The 23666-nt window shown below is 38.3% G+C and overlaps 1 protein-coding gene and 1 long non-coding RNA gene across 7 annotated transcripts in view; both read right to left on the bottom strand.

The window, feature by feature from the left end:
* The window catches only part of ANKS1B (ankyrin repeat and sterile alpha motif domain containing 1B), a 1034668-nt gene that overhangs the window by 885623 nt on the left and 125379 nt on the right, over positions 1-23666 (bottom strand). The window lies entirely within an intron of this gene.
* Positions 690-22385, bottom strand: LOC121156570. The gene is made up of 3 exons (XR_005883879.1): positions 22304-22385; positions 19282-19286; positions 690-705 (listed from the first exon to the last, which is right to left on the bottom strand). It is a non-coding gene; the product is annotated as an uncharacterized LOC121156570 (long non-coding RNA).

Below are 23666 nucleotides of genomic sequence, written 5' to 3'. Positions count from 1 at the left end.
ATAGGAAACACACAAAAAAACAACATGAAGTCTGAGAGCCTCCCACCCCCTGTCCCCAAAAAGCCCAAGACTGCATGGTTTCACTGGAGAATTCTACCAAATTTTAAATAATTAATACTAATTGTTTTTCAACCACTCAAATTTGCAGAATGGAGAGAATCCTCCAAAACACTATGTAGCCAACATTAACTCAATTCCAATATCAAAAAAGGCTGCAACTATAAAGAAAAACTTACAGACCAATAGACACACTGAACATAGATACAAAAATTTCAACAAAAATATTAGCAATCAAAAACAATAAAAAGTTATTCATTTAATTAAGTGTAATTTATCTCAAAAACACAAAGATGATTCAACATATTCAAATCAATAAACATGATATACTGTATTAACAAAATAAATAAAATTTACATCAGTTGATTAGTAAAACTACCAGATAAAACATAACATGCTTGAATAAGTAAAACATTTTTCACTGAACAGATCAAGAGTAAATACACCTTAGTTTATTATTAATACAGACAATGGCTGTAAAAAATAGAAAAAATTATTATTTCATTTATATATAGTAAATTATGAAGTAATCACATATCATTCAAACTATACTAGCATAAAATTCTTTTTTAAGAATTATTATTTATTTTTATTGGAAAGGCAGATATACAGAAACAAGGAAAGACAGAAAGAAAGGTTTTCTATCCACTGATTCACTCCCTAGGTGGGCAGAGCTGAGCCAATCTAAAGCCAGGAACTTCTTTCAGGCATCCCACACAATTACAGGGTTCCAAGGCTTTGGGCCATCCTCACTGCTTTCCTAGGCTGCAAGCAGGGAGCTGGATGAGAAGTGGAACAGCTGGTACAAAACCCAGCACCCATTATGGGATCCCAGCATGTACAAGGTGAGGGTTTAGCCACTGAGTCATCTCGCCAGGCCTGTAGTATAACATTCTCAAACTCTGGTTTGACAAATATATAAAACAAAAGCTTTACAAAACTACATTTACAGAAATATTGATACAAAGACAGATGTTTCCTTTAATATTTTTGCTTTTTAAATTTTAGCCTTCCCCCACCCCTGGTAGGTGATATTTGTCTTTCTGGTACTGCCTTATTTCACCAAATATGATGTTCTACAGTTGAGGTCATCTATCTGGTGACACACACTTTGGTTGATTCTAAATTTGGGCTGTCATAAACAGTGCTGCTATAAACATGTGACACAAGTAAGTATCACTTACTCATCTGTACAAATTTTTTGAGACTAAACCCACTGGTGAGACTGCCACATCCTATGGCAAGTCTTTTTCTACTTTTTAAAGGAATATTGGTAATGTTTTTCCAGTGATTGCATGAATTTGCATCGCCACCAGAAGTATATAAAGAAGTGTACTAAAATGTTTCCTTTTTTCCTACGTCCTCACCAGCATTCATTACTCTCTGTTTTTTATTTTAGCCATTTGACAGGAGCGAGGTGATATCTCATTACAGTTTTGATTCACATTTCCCTGATGGTTAATGACGTTGAATATTTTTGCCATAGATTTTTTTTTTGTCATTTGTATTTCTTTCTTTAAAAACTGTCTCTTGAAGTCCTTTGCCCATTTCTCAACTGGGTTGGACTGGGTTGGTTGTTTACTGTTGTTGAGAATTTCAAGTTGCTGATATATTCAGGATATCAATTCTTTGTGAGAGAGGTGGTTATAAATCACATCATTAGAAGAACAAAAACCATATGGTCATCAATAAATGCAGAAGGTATTTGATGAGATTCAACAAAAAATAGACATGTAGATCAGTGCAACAGAATAGAAATTTCAGAAATTAATCCACAAGTAATTAATCTTTGACAATGAACTAAATCGCTCCCCGGAAAAAGCACAATCTCTTCAACAAATGATGCTGAGAAAACTGTACCTCCAGATGCAAACATATGGAATGAGGCACTTTCATTACATCCTATGCAAAAAAAAATCAATTCAGAATGGATTAAGGCTTTAATTCTAACACTGGAAATTTTCAAGTTAGTGTAAGAAAACTATAATATAGGGAATTAGTGCAAGACATTAGGATAGGCAAAGACTTTATGGATAAGTATAGGAGCGTTCTGACCACTGCTACTTAATATAGTTCTTAAATATTTATCAGAGTCTTTAGCAAAGAAAAAGTCATCAAAAGGATACAAATTAGAGAGGAGTAATTCAAACTATCCTTGTTTGCAGATGATATGATTCACTATATAGAAAAACAAGAAGACTCTTCTAGGAGACTATGGAAACTCATAGAATAATTTGGTAAAGTTACAGGATATAAGATCAATACCCAGAAATCAATAGCCATTGTATACACAAACAATTCCATAGCTGAAAAAGAACTTGTAACATCAATCCCACCCACATGAACTGCAAAAATATTAAATGTCTTGGAATAAATTTAGTCAAGCATATAAGAGTGAGCTACAATGAGACTTATAAAATATTAATGAAAGAAAAAAGAACCCACCTAAACATGGAAGAATCTGCTATGTTCATGGATGAGAATTAATATCAATAAAGTTTCCAAACTACCCAAAGCAATTTACATATATGTAATATTATCCCAATCCAAATACCGATGGCATTCTTCTAAAATCAAGTGAAAAATGATAAAATTCATATGGAAACACATGAGGCCCCAAACAGCTAAAGCAATCTTAAGCAACAACAAAATTATATAGAACCATCACAATATCAGGCTTCATGATGTTCTGCAGGACAAATGTAATTTTAAAAAATGTTTGATACTGTCAGAAAAATAGATATTCAAATAATGCAAGAGAATAGAAATCTTAGAAATGAACCCACACATCTGTAACCAAGCATTTTTGACAATCAAAGTCAACCCAGGGATAGAGGACAATCTCTTCAACAAATGATAATGAGAAAACTGGATCTACACATGCAGAAGCAAGAAACGAGATCCTACCTTACATACTATACAAAAATAAACCCAGAATGGATCAAGGATATAAGGCTATGCTTGATGTCATTGTATTACTAGAGGAAAACACTGGGAAAATTCTGAAAGTCATAGGTTTTAGCAAAGGCTTCTTAGGAAAGCACAAGCAACTGACGTAAAAACAAACTAGCTACACCAAGCTAAAAAGCTTCTGTACAGCAAAGGAAGCAATTAGCAAGGTAAAGAGGTAGCCAACTGAACGGAAAAAAATGCAAATAGTGTGTTCAATAAGGAATAATATGAAGAATATCTAAGAAACTCAAGACATTACATAACCACCAGAATTCCAGTAAAGAAAGGGGTGAAATGCCAAAAGCCCTTCTTTAACTGGTGAACTGCACATGAGCAACAGATTAATGAAAAAATACTCAGGACAATTACAATAAGGGAGATGTAATAAAAAACTTCAGTCAAGCTGAAATAGCTGTCATTTAAATATCAGAAAACAATGAGTGCTGGCAAGGATGTAAGGAAAAAGATACCTTCATGCACTGTTGAGTAAAACATAAACTGCACAAGCATTATAGAAGACAGCATGGAATCTCCTCCAAAAATGAATAATAAACTTATCATATGACCAAGTTATCATGGGAACAAACCCAAAGAAATGAAGTCAGCATATAAAAAAGTTGCATATAATCCTATGTTTATAGAAGCTCAACTCACAATAGCTAATATATGAAATCAACACAAATGTCTATCAACAGTTAAATTAATAAATAAAACACAAACACATGCGCATATTAAGCAGATTTTCAATCTTGCTTCAGCCTGACTCATACTCAGGTTTGGGGACCATTTGGGGACTGAACCAGTGGATGCTAGATCTCTTCGCTCGCTCACTCTCTCTCTCTCTCTCTGCCTTTCAAATAAATAAATCCATAAAAAAAAATTAGAAATAAGCAAAAAAGCAATTCCATTTGCAACAACATCCAAAAACAAAACTATCTAGGAATAAACTAAATTCAGGAGATGAAAGAACATATATGTATAAATGTTGTATATGTACAGATAATATATGTGTATATATGACATGCACACATAACATATGCATACACATATAGCATACAAACATAACATGTGTGCTATATGTATACATCACGTATATGTGTATATATGTCATTTTGTGTATACATAAGTTAGCTCTAAAAGAATAACAAGCTCAGGCCATTTGTCACCTAAGGTGCAGAGCACACTATGCTAAATGAACTAAGCTAGATACAGATGTAAAATATTGCACAATACAGAATTCAACAAGCATTCAACTATAAGAAACAAATAACAAAAAAATTCTCTTTCTTCAGGGAAAATAGGGATATGATATATGCCAGGGAATACAAAATAGTTAATAGATAACATTATACCACATATATAGGATTCATACCAAATGAGTCAAGTTTGCTTGACATACAAAATCGGCAACTAGTTACCTTTTTTACTACCTATATGTATCCTATAACATCATTTCACATGTCAGCAAAATGTATATCTTTTTAAAAATCACAGCAAAATACTACAATACATCTATCACAGTTGCTATTTAAAAAGATTTTATATACTCGCTATACTTGGGAAATGCCCTGATAGTTTCTTAAAAGTTACCTCTACAAAAAAAAAAAAAAAATCAATCCTAGAACCATTATATAATCCTGTCACAAAACAAAAAAATCTCTACAGACTTGTACATGAATAAACATAACTGCTTTATTTGTAATAGGATATAAATGAAAAAAATTAAATGTCATTTTTATACAAAGGATTATTCCTCAAAACTAAAAGGAATGAAATATTGAACTATCTAACAAGATTGATCGAAAACCTAAACCAAATAGAATTTAAGGATTCCTTCTTCTCAAAACAGGAAAATGACAACTCCTCCATCTTATAAGCAGAATGGGACATTCATTCACTTGCATGAACAAGACACTTGATCTCTAGACTAGCAAATAACAACAAGATTTTTTTTTAATGCATAATTATACAAACTGTCTTCAAAGAGTTTGCAGGGCCTGGTGCCATGGCCTAGCGGCTAAAGTCCTAGCCTTGATTATACCGGGATCCCATAGGGGGTGCCGGTTCTAATACCAGCAGCTCCACTTCCCATCCAGCTCCCTGCTTGTGGCCTCAGAAAGCAGTAAAAGATGGCCCAAAGCCTTGGAACCCTGCACCCACATGGGAGACCTAGAAGAAGATCTGGGCTCCTGGCTTCGCATCAGTGCAGCACCGGCCATTACAATCACTTGGAGAGTGAATCATCAGATGGAAGATATTTCTCTCTCTCCTCCTCTCTGTGTATCTGACATTCCAAAAAAAAAAAAAATCTTTAAAAATATTAATAGCGTTTGCATTCTAATTAGAGAAAAATACCCAGAAGCCAAAATACCAAGACAGCTCAGCCTACATAACACAGAAAAATCCAAATAATTGTTTATTAGTTTGGTTGTTTTGTCCTAAAATAAATGCTAAAGTGGGCAACTTTGTAACTCCCCAGATGAATGCTACTGTTTAAGTTAGCTCCAACAGAAACCTCTAGAGGGTTTTTGAGCGAAAAGTGGAAAACAAGTTGTAAACCGCAAGTAGAAGAATTTACAGTGGGCAAAAAAAGTGAAAGAAGCACTAATGGGATCAATATACCAGCAGTTACTACAACATATTATAAAACAATACTAGAGAAAAGTCACCCTAGTGCCAGAACACAGTGATCGGTGACTGCAAGAGCTTCCCTGGAAACAGAGCAGCAATACATATCATAAAACGGACATTGGAATAGAGGAGGAAAAGGAAAAAATAATCATACAATAAAATAGTCCTGAGGAAAATGCCCAAGTCTCTGCCTCACATAATTTAGTAAAATTAAGTCTCACATTTTATGTGCCTGGCTTCTTCTCAAAGCTCAGCTCCCACTCTTTTCTCATACACCCATTTCACCAGCACAGCTCACCTTAAAAACCACAAGGAGGCTTACATCCAGGACTGCTGTATTTGAAATTCTCAGATAATTATATGGTTTCATCTCTCTGCTCAAATGCTACCTCTTCAAGAATCTCCCCCAAAATGGTTAGTCAAAAACAGCACGCTAACATCATTCCCTTTCCCCTTATTTATCGAACATGCCACAATCTGACATTATTACATACTTGTCATTCTGTATCTACAAACTAGAATAAAAAGTTAACCACTTAAGGCAGTATGTGCTAAATGAATTATAAATGAATACATATGTTAAACTGTCAATCTCACTGACAATCGAAGACAGCAAAAAGGATGCTTTTAAATCAAACTGGAAAAAAAAATATTCTGTGATGGATAAGATCAAGAAAAACTATAATACTCTGGTATTGAAAATTGTAATGGGCACAGTGTTTCTGGAAAGAATTTTGATTATGATGAATTTTAAAATGAAAATGTCTTACCTAGAAATTCTACCTATAATGAATCATTTTAGGAAGCAATTAAGAGTCTGCACAAATATTTAGCTACAGAAGTATTTATCACAGCACAGCATTGAATACTAATGGTTGTGCAACTCTTTTTCTATCAAATGCTCCTTAGAACGGTTATTGTGTTTACTCTAACCAGCTGGATTTCTAACATTCCTCTAACACCAGATGTTGGCACTCATCTTTCTCCCCACTTAGCAAAGATGCTTATCCTGTCTTGCTTGCCAGCTCTTTCCATACAAGTCCCAATAGTAAAGGGGCTGAAATGCCTACTGATGAGTTTTTAGCTTATGTCATTCTCTCCAGGAGACAAACAGAGCAGCCAAGGAGGCCAGGAAGGACATAGTTCTGTTTGGCTTTATACAACGTTTCAATATTAGTGACAGATAAAGAGCTATTACTATCCTGCAAAGTAAAATGTAAAGTCATACTAAAACTAACAACAAAGCAGATGATATTAACAAGCAATTCACACAATAGGAAATATAAATGGCTAATAAACACTTTGAAAATATACTCAACTTGTGCCTAGAAAAATACGCAAACCAGAAAGTTGGATGCCTCGGCCTGTGGCCTCCCATCAGTGTTTGTTTGAATCTCAGTTGCCTCACTTCTGATCCAGCTGCCTACTTATGACCTGGAAAGAGCAGCAGAACTTGGCACCAAGTCCTTGAGCCCCTGAAATCAGATGGGAGACCTGGAAGAAGCTACCTGCTTCAAATTAGCCCAGCAACAGCTGTTATGGTTACTGAGGAGTCAATCAGCAGATGGAAGCCCTCTCTCTTAACTTAGCCTTTCAAGTAAAAATTTTAAAATCTTTTTTTAAAAGACTGTCAATTTTTTAATCAAGAGTTCAAAATTTTGAAGAAATTGTTCATAACAAAAATGGAGACAAGAGTATGTATAGTCATTTTCAAAAACTATTGGCTGAAATGTAAGTGAAAAGTAACATGGCAATATCTAATAAATATGAATATCCTGACTCAACAATTCCACTTCTCATAGTTGATGCCTATGAATTAAAACAGTAATATGAACTATGCAAAGTAATTGCTGAGAAAAATTGAGATTCATTTACACCACAGAATATTATTCAAATATTAAGTACGTTGGTCTACATATATTGACCTTGAATGCTAATCAGAACATATTAAGTTTTAAAAAAAAGGCAAAATGGGCCCGGCGCGGTGGCGCAAGTGGTTAAAGGTCCTCGCCTTGCATGCCCGGGATCCCATATGGGCGCCGGTTCTAATCCTGGCAGCCCCGCTTCCCTTCCAGCTCCCTGCCTGTGGCCTGGGAAGGCAGTCGAGGACGGCCCAAAGCTTTGGGAACCTGCACCCGCTTGGGAGACCTGGAGGAGGCTGCTGGCTTCGGATCGGCATAGTATCGGCCTGTTGCGCTCACTTGGGGAGTGAGTCATCGGACGGAAGATCTTCCTCTCTGTCTCTCCTCTCTGTATATCCGCCTTTCCAATGAAAAAATAATAAAAATAAATCTTTAAAAAAAAGGCAAAATATATATTTGTGTGTAGCTTAATATCCCAAAATGCTTTAAATGTACTGACTCATTAATATCCATATAATGAATATAATATACATGCCATTTCTTTGAAATAGATAAGCAATATTTACATTAACACAGAAAAATACATGCAAGGGTGGGTATTTTTATAGCAGTATAAACACTGGAGATGCCAGGACCCCATGTGAGAATGTCTGGTTTTCAGAATTAATCCACTCTCCACTTGAGCTTTCTGCTAATCCACAACTGGGGAGGCAGTAGGTGATGGCTCAACTTGGACCCTGTTTCCCATGCAGGAAATCTGAATTGAGTTCTGAGCTTCTGGCTTTTGTCTGGCCCACACCTTGGTATTGTGGCCATCGAAGAATGAATTAACAGAAGGGAGAGCCCCATCTCTCTCTCTCTCTCTCTCTCTCTGCCTTTCAAATAAACAATAAAAATTAACAGTGAATATTTTCAAGAAGAAAAATACATGCAAAAATACATTATTCATTATCTGAATTATCTGGACAGCTAAAATTGTTACACATTTCTATAAGTAGGAAAAAAGGTATTAATAGCAAGGAGAGCCTAGCTGTGGGCAACAGCTTAGGTTGCACTGTACCTAGGCAGATGTTACACTGCTGGGAGAAAAGAGCTAAGAGCGGGTGGGAATGCTGGGAATAGTTAATGCCAAACTTGTTAACCTTACCACTGTGCCAGCATAGTCGTCTAGCCTGTTCTATTATGGTTTTCTAAAGATATGTGGAAAGGGTGCTAGGTCCATGAACCCCGGGAATGGGGGATTCAGCAGAGCCCAGGATGCCTGACCTGGGTTCTTAGGCCCACCTGAGTGGGGGTTTTTGAACCCCCAGGGGTAGAAGGACCAGTGAAGCCTGAGTTGCCTGGCCTGGACCCTTAGGCCTGCCTGTGTAGTAAGTGCCAGGTCCCTGAGCCCTTATGATCCCTGTATTGCCTGGCCTGCATCTTTAGGCCTGCCTAGGTGGTGGGTGCTGGGTCCATGAACCCTGAGGGAGGCAGTCTGGCAGGCTCCGGGTTGCCTGGCCTGGGTTGCCTGGCATAGGTTCTTTGGCCTACCTGTGTGGTGAGTGCCAGGTTCCTGAGCCATGGTGGTAGGAGGTCTGGCAGGCCCAGGTGTGCATGGAGGATATGGCAGCCCATTGGGGCCTGCAGAGGACATCTGATACCATAGCAGAGGAAGGAGGACAGAACAAATTGGACAACTTCCCCAACCAAGCCATGACAGCAAATATCTGGGTGAATAGAGACTCTAAAGTCAACTATATCAACCAAAGGACATCGGATGGACTTCCTCATCCTTGGATTGGCATGATCAACAGCATTTCAGAACTATCAAAACTACTTAAGCAGAACCTTCAGAACATGCTCCACATCAGGGAACCTGGGTTGGTATTGAGTGGCCATTCCCCATCTCTGAATACTGGGTGTCTGGGAGGCTGGGTGTGGCTTCTCCCCTCATCTTCTCCTTTCCCCCAGATATAGGAAGAAGAAGGAATCAGATGAGTACTCTCTTTTAAAAGCATGTGGAGAAGCAAAAATGTTAGAATAAACAGCGATGAACAAAGAGAGACTGGAGAGGGAATAAATTAAAATAGAGATGTCTAAATGAAACCCATGGGAGATGGCATCTGTAACAATACAGTAGGAACAAGAAAATGACTGAGGTTTCTACCAAGAGCAAAATGCATGGATAGTGACAGCTTTCCATTCAAGAAAACTGCAAAGGTGATGGTATCATTTCAGGAGAGTGAAGTTTTAGTTAAACCTGATTGCCACATTATGTTACTCAAAAAATCTCAGGAAAAGGATAGGGAAATGTGTAAGTATTGTCCATAAACTGTAAAATGCAGATTTCTAAGCTTCACATATTATGAGACTCAACAAGTAGGTAGGTAGATAAACAGATAATAAAGAAATGTAGATAAGCAAACAGATGGACAGACAGACATAGTTGGATGGACAGATATTTGAGTCTTCAGCCATACCATCCTGAATGCATCTGTCTCATGTGATCTCAGAAAATAAGCGGGGTCAAGCCTGGTTAATACTTGGATTGGAGATAGACATTGAATAATGAAAAATAAAAATATGTATAACTAAAATAATATTAAAGGTCTACAGACTTCATTTAACCATAATATCTCAGTTCTCCATTAGCAAAAAAATAATTACAATAGGACCATGAAGAAATTCCAGTGAGTATCCTCCTTTATCTAAAATAGACATGGATAGGTTTTGCTTTGTTTTTATAGTTATTATTTTCCATGAGATGGTTCTGTAGGTATGGGAATTCCCTCCTCCAACCACCTTTCCTCCTTTCCCATTTGCCACCTCCCGGTAAATCTCCCCCTGATTATTACAATAGCATAGTCTTTCAGCAAGAATCACAAGGCCAACATTCTATTTCAGTGTGTCATGGCATTGTAGGTACAGTCAATAGTAGAAAATACTGTTATATTGTCAAGGTATATTTAACAGCTAAATTGGGAGCCCTTTTTTAATTTGGAAGTAGAAATGCAAATTGATACATATCTTCACTTCCCAGATGCAAGTCTCCATTATACAGTTCATCCATAAGAATATATGTGGGAAGCAAAGATGGTGGAACAGGGTGAGGACAAGTTTAAACAGACAGAAAATCATTGGCAGAGAGAGTGCAATTCCAGGAAATAGCAGAGAACAGACCGATGCCCAGAGAGACATGGAAATCCATAGATGCAGGGATGCAGCAGAGACAGCAGAGCAATATTGCAATGACCAGATACTCCAGTTGTGATCAGTAACCTGAGCTACACCAGTGGCAAGGTGGGAAGGGGAGTTCACAGAGATCTCAGCAGGTGAACTCAGGCAGAGATCAGCACATCCTGCTGATTTGCTTAATCTGACCCCAAGCAGAAGCAGAGTGACAGAGCTCAAGCAACTAGAGCCACAAACAGGTTGGATTTCACAGCCCAAACTCCCACCAGTGCTTCACTGGGCACCATTTTGTGTACTTTGATAAAGGATGTGGGAAGTGGGTATAAGAACAATGGGGAGTTGCTATTGTTATAAGCCAGGAGAAAACACACTTCTAGTTCAACCCATTGCATTGGTCCCATAGGGAAAACAGTATCAACTCAGCATCTTAAGGGTTCCACCCAAAATAGGTAAAGGTAGCCTTCAGACATAACAGCCAGCATGTCACTGATTAAACCAGAGTGGGAGAAAACTGTTTAGGCAATGATGCAATCATAGTGCAGAATCACAAGTGTGGGAGGGAATGGTGAAGCAGGAGCTGGGGCAACAGAGACTGTGGTGTAAGCATATCTCAAGAGGCCAGGACTGAACTGACTACAGGGAATGGCACAAGTGACTGCAAATGAAGAACCATATACCAAATGCAATCAGTAAAACTGACCTGTACACATGTGGGCAACATAGCTTAGAAACTGGCTGTAAAGAGCAGAATTTGCTAACCAGAAGTGCAATTACCAGGAGCCAAACAAGAGACAGAGGCACAATGACTATTACTAAAGCCTTCCTTGAAAAGGAACAAAACCATTTGTCAACCTCAGAGTTGTTTCTGAGGAAGACATCAAGGAAATGGGGGTAGAGAATTGTTTTAAAGCTTAACAGTGAGAGGCACATACAGGATTCCAAAGAATACGTCACATAGGAAAAAGAAATATGAATCAAATAAAAGCCAATATGTTAGAAATTAACACAATGGAGCAAATTAAAATTTTAGTGGAAACTGAATAACTGAATAATTGAATAACTGATAATTGAATGAGTAAGGCAGAAGAAAGAATCCAAGAATTGGAAGACATTCCTTACCACAATAGGGAAACAATCAAAAAGCTGGAAGAGGAATAGAGTCAAGCAAAGGAAAGTATTCAAGAATTAAATGACACAATTAAAACACTATTAAGGCTGGTCAAGAATACCAAAAGGTGCAGAAAGAAAAACTGGGTTTAAAAATGTGTTTAATAAAATAATAAGGGAAAACTTTCCTACTACGGAGAAAGAATTGGGAAACAAAATGTGGCAGGGTCACAGAACTCACAATAGAGTTAAGCAAAAGTGATCTTCACTATGACATATGAGTATCAAGCTCTTTCCACTCAAATATAAGAAAACGATCCTTAATTATGCATGTGAAAATATCAATTAACATATAGAGGAACTCCAATAAGATTCATAGCTGACCCCTCAAAGGAAAGTCTATAAGCCTTAAGAGAATGAAGTAACATATTTCAGATTTTAATGGGGAAAAACTGTCAGCACAGAAAAACTTATGCAGCAAAACTTTCCTTTGTCTTTGAAAATGAAAGAAAATGTTTCACAGTTAAAGAGAAGTTCAAAGATTTCACCTCTTCCATACCTGCCCCACAAATGATATCTAAAAATGTTCTATTGACAGAGATAAAGAATAGTACCTACCAAAACAGAAGCAAACGTGGAGAATGTTCCAATAAAACAACAAAAGTAGACTAAATCAAACAATAAGCAATCCACTACTAAAGCAACAGGACCAAATTATTACCTACCAATATTAACCCTAAATATAAATGGCTTTAACTCATCAATCAAACACCATAAATTAGTACACTGGATCATAAAACAAAACCCATTTATCTTGCCGACAGGAGACACTTCTCACCAACAAAGATCAGCGGCAACCAAAAGTGCAAGTATGGAAATAGATATTCCAGGCTAAAGGAAAAGAAAAATGAGTGGTGTAGCCCATCTTATGTCAAATAATATAGACTTTGCCATGATGTGACAAACATTGACAAGAAAAAGGATACCACATAATGACCAAATGAGCCATTCAGCAAGAAAAGATCACCATAATAAATGTATGAGCACCAAATGCCAGGGCACCTACCTACATGAAACAAATATTCATGGATTTAAAGGGAAAAACAGACTCCAATACAATAATAGTGGGGAACCATAATACTCCGTTAACACAAATGGGAAGATTGACAGGACAGAAACTTAGCAAGGAAACAACTGAGCTCACCCAGACACTAGAGCGAATGGACATTCTGATACCTACAGAACCTCTCATCCTACAAAGAATACACTTTTTTTTTCATCAGTACATGAAACTTTCTCCAGGCCATAAAGCAAACCTCAGCACATTTTTAAAAATCAAAATCATACCAAGCATCTTCTCAGACAATCAAAGACTGAAACTGGAGATCAATAAGTCAAAATATCTAGGAGAGAGACAAATATCTGGAGACTGAATAATATGCTGCTAAATGTATGGGTTATAGAAGACTTCAAAGGAAAATTTTTAAAAATTGCTTGAAACAAATGAAGGCTTATGGGACATGATCAAGGCAGTGTTAAGAGGAAAGTTCATCGCAATCAATGCTTGTCAAGAAAATAGAAAAGCACCCAGTAATGAGATAACCATATAGTTGAAGGAGCTAGACAAACAACAGCAAAACAATCCCAAGATTACCGGAAAGCAGAAATAGTCAAAGTAAGGTAAGGAACAGACCAAATTGAGACCCAAAAAACAATACATAAGATCAATGAATCAAACAACTGGTTCTTTGAGAAAATCAATAAAATAGATTTCCCACTAGCCCAACTAATCAATAAAAAGGAGGGAAAAGATATGAATCAACAGGGTCAGAGTCAAAAAGAGAAATATTAACAAAAGATGTAGAAGGACATTGTGACCCTAGGTCAGCAAACACAGCATTACAACTGATTAGATATCCTCTGTATGAGAACAACTGAATAAGTACCCTTTGCATAACTGATTGGACAATATTTGTATAAGAACAACTGAGTGTGTACCATTCATGTAACTAAATGGATATCATTTGTATGAGAACAGTTGAGTGGACAGCATGTGAATGAGAACACTTGGTGAAACATGCAAAACAAAAGAGTCCCAAACAAAAGTATACAAAGAGTTGATGGGTTTTCTTAATAAGCTCAATGCCTCCTCCCATATCCAATATGACCCTTATCCTATGTGACTAGATCAAATTATATATATAAAGTCTGGTGTCACTAATAAACTTTGACTATCGACCACCAGTCAATAGTCCACACACATTATTGTTGTCTCCATGCACCAAGTTGTTCACTGCAGGAGAGCGACAAACAGGTACCTTGGATATACATCAAATAATCAGAAATTATTACAAGCAACTATATGTCAACAAAACAGAATACCTAGCAGAAATGGATAGATTTTGGGACACATAAAATCTACCAAAAGAGAATCATGAGTCAATTAATACAAATAGACCTATAACAATGACTGAGACTGATCAGTAATTAAATCCCACCCAACAAAGAAAAGCCCTGGACAAGATGACTTCTACAGAACTCTACCCAATGTTTCAAGAATTTACACCCATCCTCCCCAAGCTATTCCAAACAATAGAAAAGGAGGCATTCCTTCCAAATGCTTTCTATGAAGCCAGTATCATCTTAGTGACAAAGCCAGATAGAAACACAACAGAAAAATGGAACTATAGACCAACATCCGTGATGAACATAGACACAAAAATCCTCAACAAAGTACTAGCAAACAGGAAGCAACCATCAGGCAGATCTACCACCTGACCCAAGAAGAATTTATCCGTAACATGTAGGGATGGGTTAATAGTCACAAAACAATAAATGTGATACACCACATCAGCAAATTGAAAAATAAAAATGATCATCTCAATAGATTTAGAAAAGGCATCTGATAAAATCCAACACCCCTTCATGGTAAAAACCTTAAAACAGACAAGCATAGAGGAACATTGTATAACACAATCAATATAAAAACCCAAGCAATATAAGTGATATAAAAAGCAAGCAATATTAAAAACCCAACGCATCATACTAAATGAAGAAGACTGGGAACTTTTCCACTAAGATATGAAACTAAACAAGAATATCCAATTTTACCACTGCTATTCAATATAGTATTGAAAATCCTTGCTAGAGCTTTTAGGCAAGAGAAAGAAATTAAAGGAATTCAAATTGTAAAAGAGAAATTAAAATTACCCCTGTTTGTAAATGACATGATTCTGCACACAGGAGAACCAAAAGACTCAATGAAAACACCACTGGAAGTCATCAGCGAATTTGGCAGGGTAAGAGGACACAAAATTAATGAATATAAATCAATGGCGCTAGTATACACAAATAACTCCATGTCAGAGAAAGAACTAAGTACAGTTCCCTTTAAAATAGTGGAGAGGAATTTTAATTACCTAGGAATTAACCTAACCAAAGATGTGGAAGACCTCTATGATGAAAATTATAAAGCATCAAAAAAAGAAACAGAAGCCATTAAAAGATAGAGAAATTTTCCATGTTCCTAGTTCAGCAGGATCAACATCACAAAATGTTCATATTACTAAAGGTAATATACAAATTCAATGCAATCCCAATCCAAACCCCAACAATATTCAAACAATTTCCAAACTGAAAAGATGAGACAAAAGTTCAGCTGGAAACACAAAAGACCACAAATATTCAAAGTTATCCTGAAGGATAAAAATCAAGTTGGAGGAATCACAATTCCAGACCTCAAGGTATACTACAGAGTAGTGGTCATCAAAACAGCCTCATACTGTATAGAAACAGAGAAGATCAATGGAACAGAATAGAAACACCGGAACAGAGCCCACACATGTATAATCAACTAACCCTTGACAAGAAAACTGAAAACAATTCAAGGAAAAAGCCTGGTCTCTTCAACAAATGTTGTTGGGACAATTGGATAGCAGTCTACAAAGGCAAGATGCAAGACTCCAATCTCTCAGCTTATAAAATAATCAGCTCTAAATGGATCAAGGACCTAAATCTGCACCCAAAAACCATTAAACTATTAGAGGACAACATAGGAAGTACTCTGCAAGATAAAGGAATTGGGAAAGACTTCTTGAAAAAAGCACCAAAAGCTCAGCTGATCAAAGCAAAAATAAACAAATGGGACTACATTAAACCAAAAAAAGCTTCTATACAGCAAAGGAAACAATTAACAAAGTGAATAGCAATCAAAAGATTGGGAGAAAACCTTTACATACTACACAGCTGATATGGACTAATATCCTGGATTTACAAAGAGCTTCAGAAACTGAACAGCAAAACAAACAATCCTGTGAAGAAATTAGTGAAGGAAATGAACAGACATTTTTCAAAACAACAAATTCAAATTTCTAATACACATATGAAAAAATGCTCAGGCTCCCTAGCTGACAGGGAAAAACAAATGAAAGCCACATATAAGTTCCACCTAACTCCAATAAGGTTTGCCTACATTCAGATCTCTACTAACAATATCTGTTGATGTGAATGTGGGGAGAAAGAAACCCTCCTCCAATGTTGGTGGGAGTGTAGGCTAGTATAACCACTATCGAAGTTACTATGAAGATTTCTAAAAGAACTGAAGCTTGATCTGCCATATATGACCCAGTTATCCCAGTCCTGGGAATATATCCAAAGAAAGTGAGATTCCGTATGAGAAAATGACCACAATTACAGCAACACAATCCTCAATAGCAAAGACATTGAAACAACTCAGATCCCCATCAAAAGAGGGGTGGATAAATAAACTGCGCCACTTCTACTCTATGGAGTACTACCCAGCCATTGAAAAAAATGAAATCCTACCATTTGCAGCAAAATGGATCCAAACAGAAATCATTATGTTGAGTGACATACGCAAATCCAAAAAGGACAAATATCATTTGTTCTGTCTGATAAAAGTAACCTTCATGTAAAATACTTGTATATATCAATAGATATATAAGTAAAAACACATGTGCATAGAATCATCTAGAGGAACAGTATAATAGACATTACAATACTAAGATATGAAAATACAATGCAGTATGCATCTCTACTTCCAAAGATGGACTCCCAATGAAACTGTTTACTATATCTTGAGAATATGATGCTGTACTCTGCCATTTTCCATACCAACAATGTCAGGATAAACTTAAATAGCTTAAATAAACTTATGACTGTTTATGAAGGACTATGCTGCTATAACGATATAGGGGAAATCAGTTGTGGGAGGGAATTTAAGAAAGGAGGAGGGGAAATTCCAGAGTATAAAACTGGATGATGAAATTAGTCATTTTTTAAAGGGGAATCTGTGTGCCAGAAATGAGTTCGATTCCAGCTCAGTAGATGCTCAGTACTGTCCCTAGCCTTTGCATCCTTAAACAAAATGGCACCAGATTTGGCTCAAAGGGGCAGACTGGGCTGTGAAATCTACCCTGTTCCCGCACGGCCTATCTGTGACCTGCCACTCTGTCTCTGCTCCTGGTCAAATCAAATAGACCAGCAGGATGGACAGTTCTTTCTGGGTTCACCTCCTGAGTTCCTGGGGAACGTCCCTTCCCACCTTGTCGCTGGTGGAGTTGTAGCTGTTGGTGGAGTTTAAAGCATGGCTTGCTGAATGCCACTGAGGTATCAGTCACTGCAACACTACCTGTTGTTTCTGCTGCTTTCCTGTATCTGTCAGTCTCCAGGTGCCACTCTATTGTCGTTCTGTCCTCTCCTATTTCCTGGAATGTGCCCTCTCTGTCTCACACTGGCTAATGTTTCTCCATCTGATTAAACTTGTCCTTACCCTATTCCGCCATCTTGATCCTCTCTATCCAACTACACTTTTGGACAGAGCGTCCAAGCACAAGCATTCACACCTCAGTGGGATACCTATACACAGCTGAAAGAATGTGCCAAAGCAAATCCTCTAATTATAAACCTAATTCAAAAAGAAACCTTGTTTCAAAGCTCAACCTTTAGCCATGGTTTTACTTCATTTCAACATTTATTCCTTAATTCAAACAGAATATTTTTTAAATGCTAGACTAAAACACTAATCTACTTTTTGAAAATAAAACTGTGATTGCATAGAACCATGAACATAAAAGCACAGAAACATGATAGAAACATGTCACTGTTGCTAAAGGGATCAAATATTTCTCAGTTCATTATCTTCTCTTAGCTGTGGTATATAATTTTGGAGAATTAAAACAACCCATAGATTCAGTCTTCACTGCTGTGAAAATATTGATTTGCACAACTATTCTTTGCTTCAGTGCCTTCTTTTTATATAATACCAATAATATCTTAACCAGATAACCCATCTAAAAGCTAGCATGATGCTTGATATATAGAAATTATTATTTCCAATGAAATTATTCTTAATCTAGGATGGCTTTGTGGCCTGTTAACTTTATCTAGGTTATCTTTAATCATGATCATATGGGTTTTCCTTTTTAATACATGAACATTTCTAATTTCTGATGAGAAGCATTTTTATGCTCCTGAAAGTAGTCTCATCTGCTTAAGGCACATATTTTTTTAAATATGACACTGAATTAGATTTGTTATTTGTAACTTGGGATTTTGCATCCATATTCATAAGTAAGCCTGGTCTCCAGTTTTGCCTTTGATTCTGGCTTTGGTAAATTAAAGTAGACTGAATAAATCTCTATTTGCTCTAATCTCAAGAATAAATCAGCTAAATTGAAAATGTGTATTAACTGAATGTTTGCAAGAAAAACAAGTAAAATCATCTTGTGGAAGTTTTATCCAAACATGTTCTGACTGTTGACTTAACACAATTTAAATTATCTGTCATTTATGTTTTTCTTACATATCATTAACTTCCGTCAGGTATTCTAATTTACTAATCAAAAACTATAAACACTTTTAATTGATATGTTCTATGTTTTTAGTTCTGGTGCCATTATAATTCTTGGTGGTCTGTATTATTTTATTAGTACATTGAAAAATATACTTAGCTTAGTTTTTTTTAAAAGATTTATTTATTTTTTATTTGAAAGGTGGATTTCCAGGGAGAGGAGGAGAGACAGAGAGGGAGATTTCTCATTCATTGATTCACTCCCCAGATGGTCTCAATGGACAGAGGTGGTCAAATCTAAAGCCAGGGTCCAGGAGCTTCTTCCAGGTTTCCCACATGGATTCAGGGGCCCAAAGACTTGGAGCAGCCTCAGCTGCTTTCCCAGGCCATAATTAGGGAGCTGGATTGGAAGTGGAGCAGCTAAGACATGAACTGGCACCTATATGGGATTCCGGCACCACAGGTGGAAGATTAACCTGGTATGCCACTGCACTGACCGCTCACTCAGTTTAGTTTTTTCAAACCGCGAATATACCTGTTATTCCATGTTCATAGAGGTCCAGTCCCAGGTACTGGAGTATAATTTTTCTGCTCCAGAACTGTAAGGAGTCATTTACTTTTGGGCACATGAAAGAACAGTTGCAAGTGTAATATTCCCATATTTCAAGGAGCAGTGAATTTATCTACTTTTTCTCCTTCCCCTGCAGGAAGGGTGGAAATTATTCACAGTGTTTTCTTCTCTAAAGACCAGGGAAGTGGAGACTAAGAAAATGTCAGGGAGATCCTACAGCAACAAGTAGCTGATTGGACATGATGGGACACCCTCTCAGCTTGACCTATCCCAGGAGTTAAGGCAGAGTGGGGGTAGAAGAATAGAAAAATTATAGCATGAAATGATTGACTATTCTTGGTAAGGAAGTGCAGTTTCTAGAATATATGGAATATGGATCCTTCCCAGACCCTCAGGAGCCTGAATCAAAATAATTAATGGTAGATGAGACTGAAGGCCATGCACTGGCCATCGATTAAAGAAGCAGGAGGCCAACAAGCAGGAGAGGAATACAGTCCATGACTACTACTAAGACAGTTTTCTGTGGGAGGCTACTGACAGATTTGCTTTGGAATAAAAGCAGGGAAGAAAGGGTCAGAGACTTTGTTCTTGGAAGTCACATGATATTAGAAGACATTGCTTTTGTTCTTAGCCCTTCTTCCAGGAAACTGAGGCTGGGGAGTTAGGAGTAGAAGAAACAGAAATGCCATAGAAAGCAGAGAAAGAATGCACAGATCATGTTTCCCACCACGATAAGCTGCTTATGCCAAGGGAGGAAAATTCAGATGAAACATTACAGAGAAGTTTTGGAATGGAAGATAAACTACCATATATCAAAACTTAATGTAAAGCCACTGGCATGTGAATTCATACATAGACAAATGAAACCGAACAGAGCTCAGAAACAGACATCAGTTTATATAGCACCTTGTGTAAGGAACTAAAATACAATGAAGCAAGGATGGTCTTGTTATTCAACACCATCGGCATAAAAAGAAATGAATCTCAAATCTTATCTTTAGTCACATATAAAAGTTCTAGGTTCTAGGTGGATGAAAGATCTGAATATGAAAGGCTGAAACATAATTTTAAAAAGAACCTAGAATCTGTCCATGACCTACAGTCAGACAGACAAAAAAAATGTCTCAATGCAAAAAAAGAAAAAAAAAAGCACCATTAAGAGAAAAAGAAATGGGCTATTGTGATGGCACAGCACAGTTAAACCATTGCTTGTCTCTGCATTGAGTACCAGAATGCTGGACTGAGCCCTGGCTGCTCTGCTCCAATCCAGCTTCCTGCTAATGTACCCTAGGTACTTGGGCCCCTGCCACCACGTAGGAGACCCACATGGAGCTCCTTGCTTCTGGTTTCACCTTTCCTATACCAGGCTTTTGCAGCCATATGGAGAACTAATCAGAAGAAAGATTTCTCTTCCTTCTTCCACTGCTCCTTTGCCTTCTACTCCCTCTCCTCCTTTTCTCTCTCTCCTTTTCTCTCCATTCTTCCCTTCCTCCCTCTTTTCCTTACATTTTTCCTTCTCTCTCTTACCTTACCCTCACTTATGTTTCCTTCTACCACTCCACCTTCAGATAAGTATGTTTTTGAGTCCTAGCTCAATTGACTGATTCTTTACTTGCAAGTACTGTAATCCTATATGGGTACCAGTTCATGTCCCAGCTGCTTCACTTCTCTTCCAGCTCCCTGCTTATGACCTGAGAAGGAAGCAGAGGATGGCCCAAAGCCCTGGGACCCTGCTTTCATATGGAAGATGTAGAGGAAGGTTCTAGCTCCTGTCTTCAGATTGGCTCATCTCTGCTCCAGCTATTTTGGCCATTTGGAGAGTGAACCAACAGATGAAAGATCTTTCTCCCTCCTCTCTGTAAAAATCTGCCTTTCCAATAAAAATAAATAAATCTTTAAAAATTAATATAAAAATATGTTTTTAAAAAAATAAAGATTGATCTACTGGACTACATTAAAAGAAGAGCTGTTCATCAATAATATCAGTAACAAAATAAAACACAATCCAGAGCTGGTGTTGTGGCATAGCATGTAAAATCACTGCCTGAAATGGCAGCAGCACTTATGGATACAAGTTCAAATCCCAGCTACCCTCATTCGTGATCCAGCTCCATGTTCATATGCTAGGAGAAGCAACACAAGATGGCCCAAGTTCCTGGGGTCTGAACCCAAATGCAAGACATGGATGGGCTTGGGTCCCAGGGGAGCTGAGGGGTAGGGTTCCAGACTAGCATGCTAGAGAGCCAGAGAGGATATAGGACAGGCTGGGCTAGGCCCTGACATCTGCTGAACAACATAAGAGCTGAGTCTGGGACTGGGTCAGGAAAGCTAGGCTGTAGCTCACACAGGTAAGAGCTGGAATGGGTGTGGGCTTGTCAAGCAAGGCCACTGTACCTGGTATTGAATGCTGTGACAGGAGGTGGGCCAAGTTAGGCTGGCTTGGCTGAGCACCAGCCAAAGTGTGCAAGATCTGTGACTGGAAGGCCTAATAAAGGTCTGGGGGTAGGCCAGGCCGGGCCCACTGGCTGATATGAGTACAAGCTGGGACTAGGAGAGGAAACAAGTTGGGGAGGGATAGGAAACCCACTGGGCTGCAGGTGAGCTGGTTTAGGGGGAGAGCCAAGGCTAAGCAACTATATCCATTGGCACATGCATGAGCCAGAGTAAGTGCAAGCTGGTCAGGCTTTGCTGCAGCATTGACTAGCAGGTACTGGGACTCAGGGAAAGTCCTATTAAGTTATACCACAGAACCAACTGGAAAGTGCAAGATCCAAGGCTGGGAGTGGGCCTAGTAGGGAAATTGTGGGAACTCCTCTGATGGGTTGCAACTCCCACTGGTGAATATGAGAACCAGGGCTGGGGGCAGCCCTGACTGGACAAGCACTAACACCTTTCAGCGTTAAGTGTAGGCTGGATAGTGGGGTGGATCAGGCTGAGCTAGGCTGCAGCACCCATTGGTTTGCACAAGAGATAAATGGAATGCAGAATGGATCAAACAGTTTGCACATACCAGCATGTGCAGGAACCAGGGCCGGGGGCAGACCTGGTGGGGGTTGTTGAGGGATGTTCTGACTGGGCTGTTTCCACTGGTGTGTTTGGGGGCTGTGTGTGCTGGGCACGGTTAGGTTGGGCCATAACATTTTCACCACTCTTGTGGATGCATTTTTATTTTTGTAGCATCTTTGTTAAATTCATGTTGATGAAACTTTATTATTTTCACCCTCCCTGTTGTGGACTGTGCTCACTGGTTCTGTATTTTAGGGGATATATAATGGAAGTGTAGCTGGGACTGATATGTTCAGATATGGAGACAAAATGCTGTATGTCTCTGTGCATACAGATCAAAAAGGGACTCCCAGTAAAAGAATTCATTACATCCTGGGCCTGGCACGGTGGCGCAGTGATTAAGGTCCTCTCCTTGCATGCCCGGGATCCCATATGGGTGCTGGTTCTAATCCCGGCAGCCTTGCTTCCCATCCAGCTCCCTGCCTGTGGTCCGGGAAAGCAGTCGAGGATGGCCCAAAGCTTTGGGAACCTGCACCCATGTGGGAGACGCAGAAGAGGCTCCTGGCTTCGGATCAGCATAGCATCGGCCGTTGCGCTCACTTGGGGAGTGAATCATCGGACGGAAGATCTTCTCTGTCTCTCTTCTCTGTATATCTGCCTTTCCAATAAAAATAAAAATCTTAAAAAAAAGAAAAAGAATTGAATATATCCTAACAGTAAGATGATGGACTCGCTGACAATGTCCATGCCTACATTGTTGGGAAACACTTCAATAACAGCATGACGAATTTGTGACTGTTCATGAAGATCAACCATTGTAAAAGTAGAGGGGAAATCAATGAAAGGTTGGAGGAGTGGGGAGGGACCTTGTGGAAGAGCATGAGCAACCCCAGACCCTATGGAACATTATCATAAAACAAAATAAAATATTTTTTAAGATTTATTTTTATTGGAAAGGTGGATATACCAGAGAGGAGGAGACACAAAGAAGAAGATCTTCCTTCCGATGGTTCACTCCCCAAGTGACCACAACGGCCGGTGCTGTGCCAATCTGAAGCCAGTAGTCAGGAGCTCTTCCAGGTCTTCCACATGAGTACAGGGTCCCAAGGCATTGGGCCGTCCTCGACTGCTTTCCAAGGCCACAATCAGGGAGCTGGATGGCAAGCAGGGCCACCAGGATTAGATCCGACGCCCATATGGGATCCCAGCACGTGCAAGGCGAGGACTGTAACTGCTACGCTATCATGCCAGGACCAAAATAAAATATTTTTAAATGTAAAAAAAGGAGTACAAGAATAAAGAGCAAAATAAGAAAGATTTAAATGAGAGATAATGATGGTGAAGATTATACTATGAATTAAGCAGTATGAGAAATTCAACTCCCTGCAGCTGAGGTACTATATATATGAAAATGAATATATGAAAAATTAAATTTGTTCTGAGGTTACCTGTATAACCCTATGTAAGGAACTATACAAACTATTACAGGTCTCTC

The sequence above is a fragment of the Ochotona curzoniae genome, unplaced genomic scaffold (assembly GCF_017591425.1).
Source record: "Ochotona curzoniae isolate NIBS_2020 unplaced genomic scaffold, NIBS_Ocur_1.0 contig_1014, whole genome shotgun sequence".
Classification (NCBI taxonomy): domain Eukaryota; kingdom Metazoa; phylum Chordata; class Mammalia; order Lagomorpha; family Ochotonidae; genus Ochotona; species Ochotona curzoniae.
The sequence above is the reverse complement of the archived record's forward strand: the minus strand, read 5'-3'. Positions and strand labels throughout refer to the sequence as shown.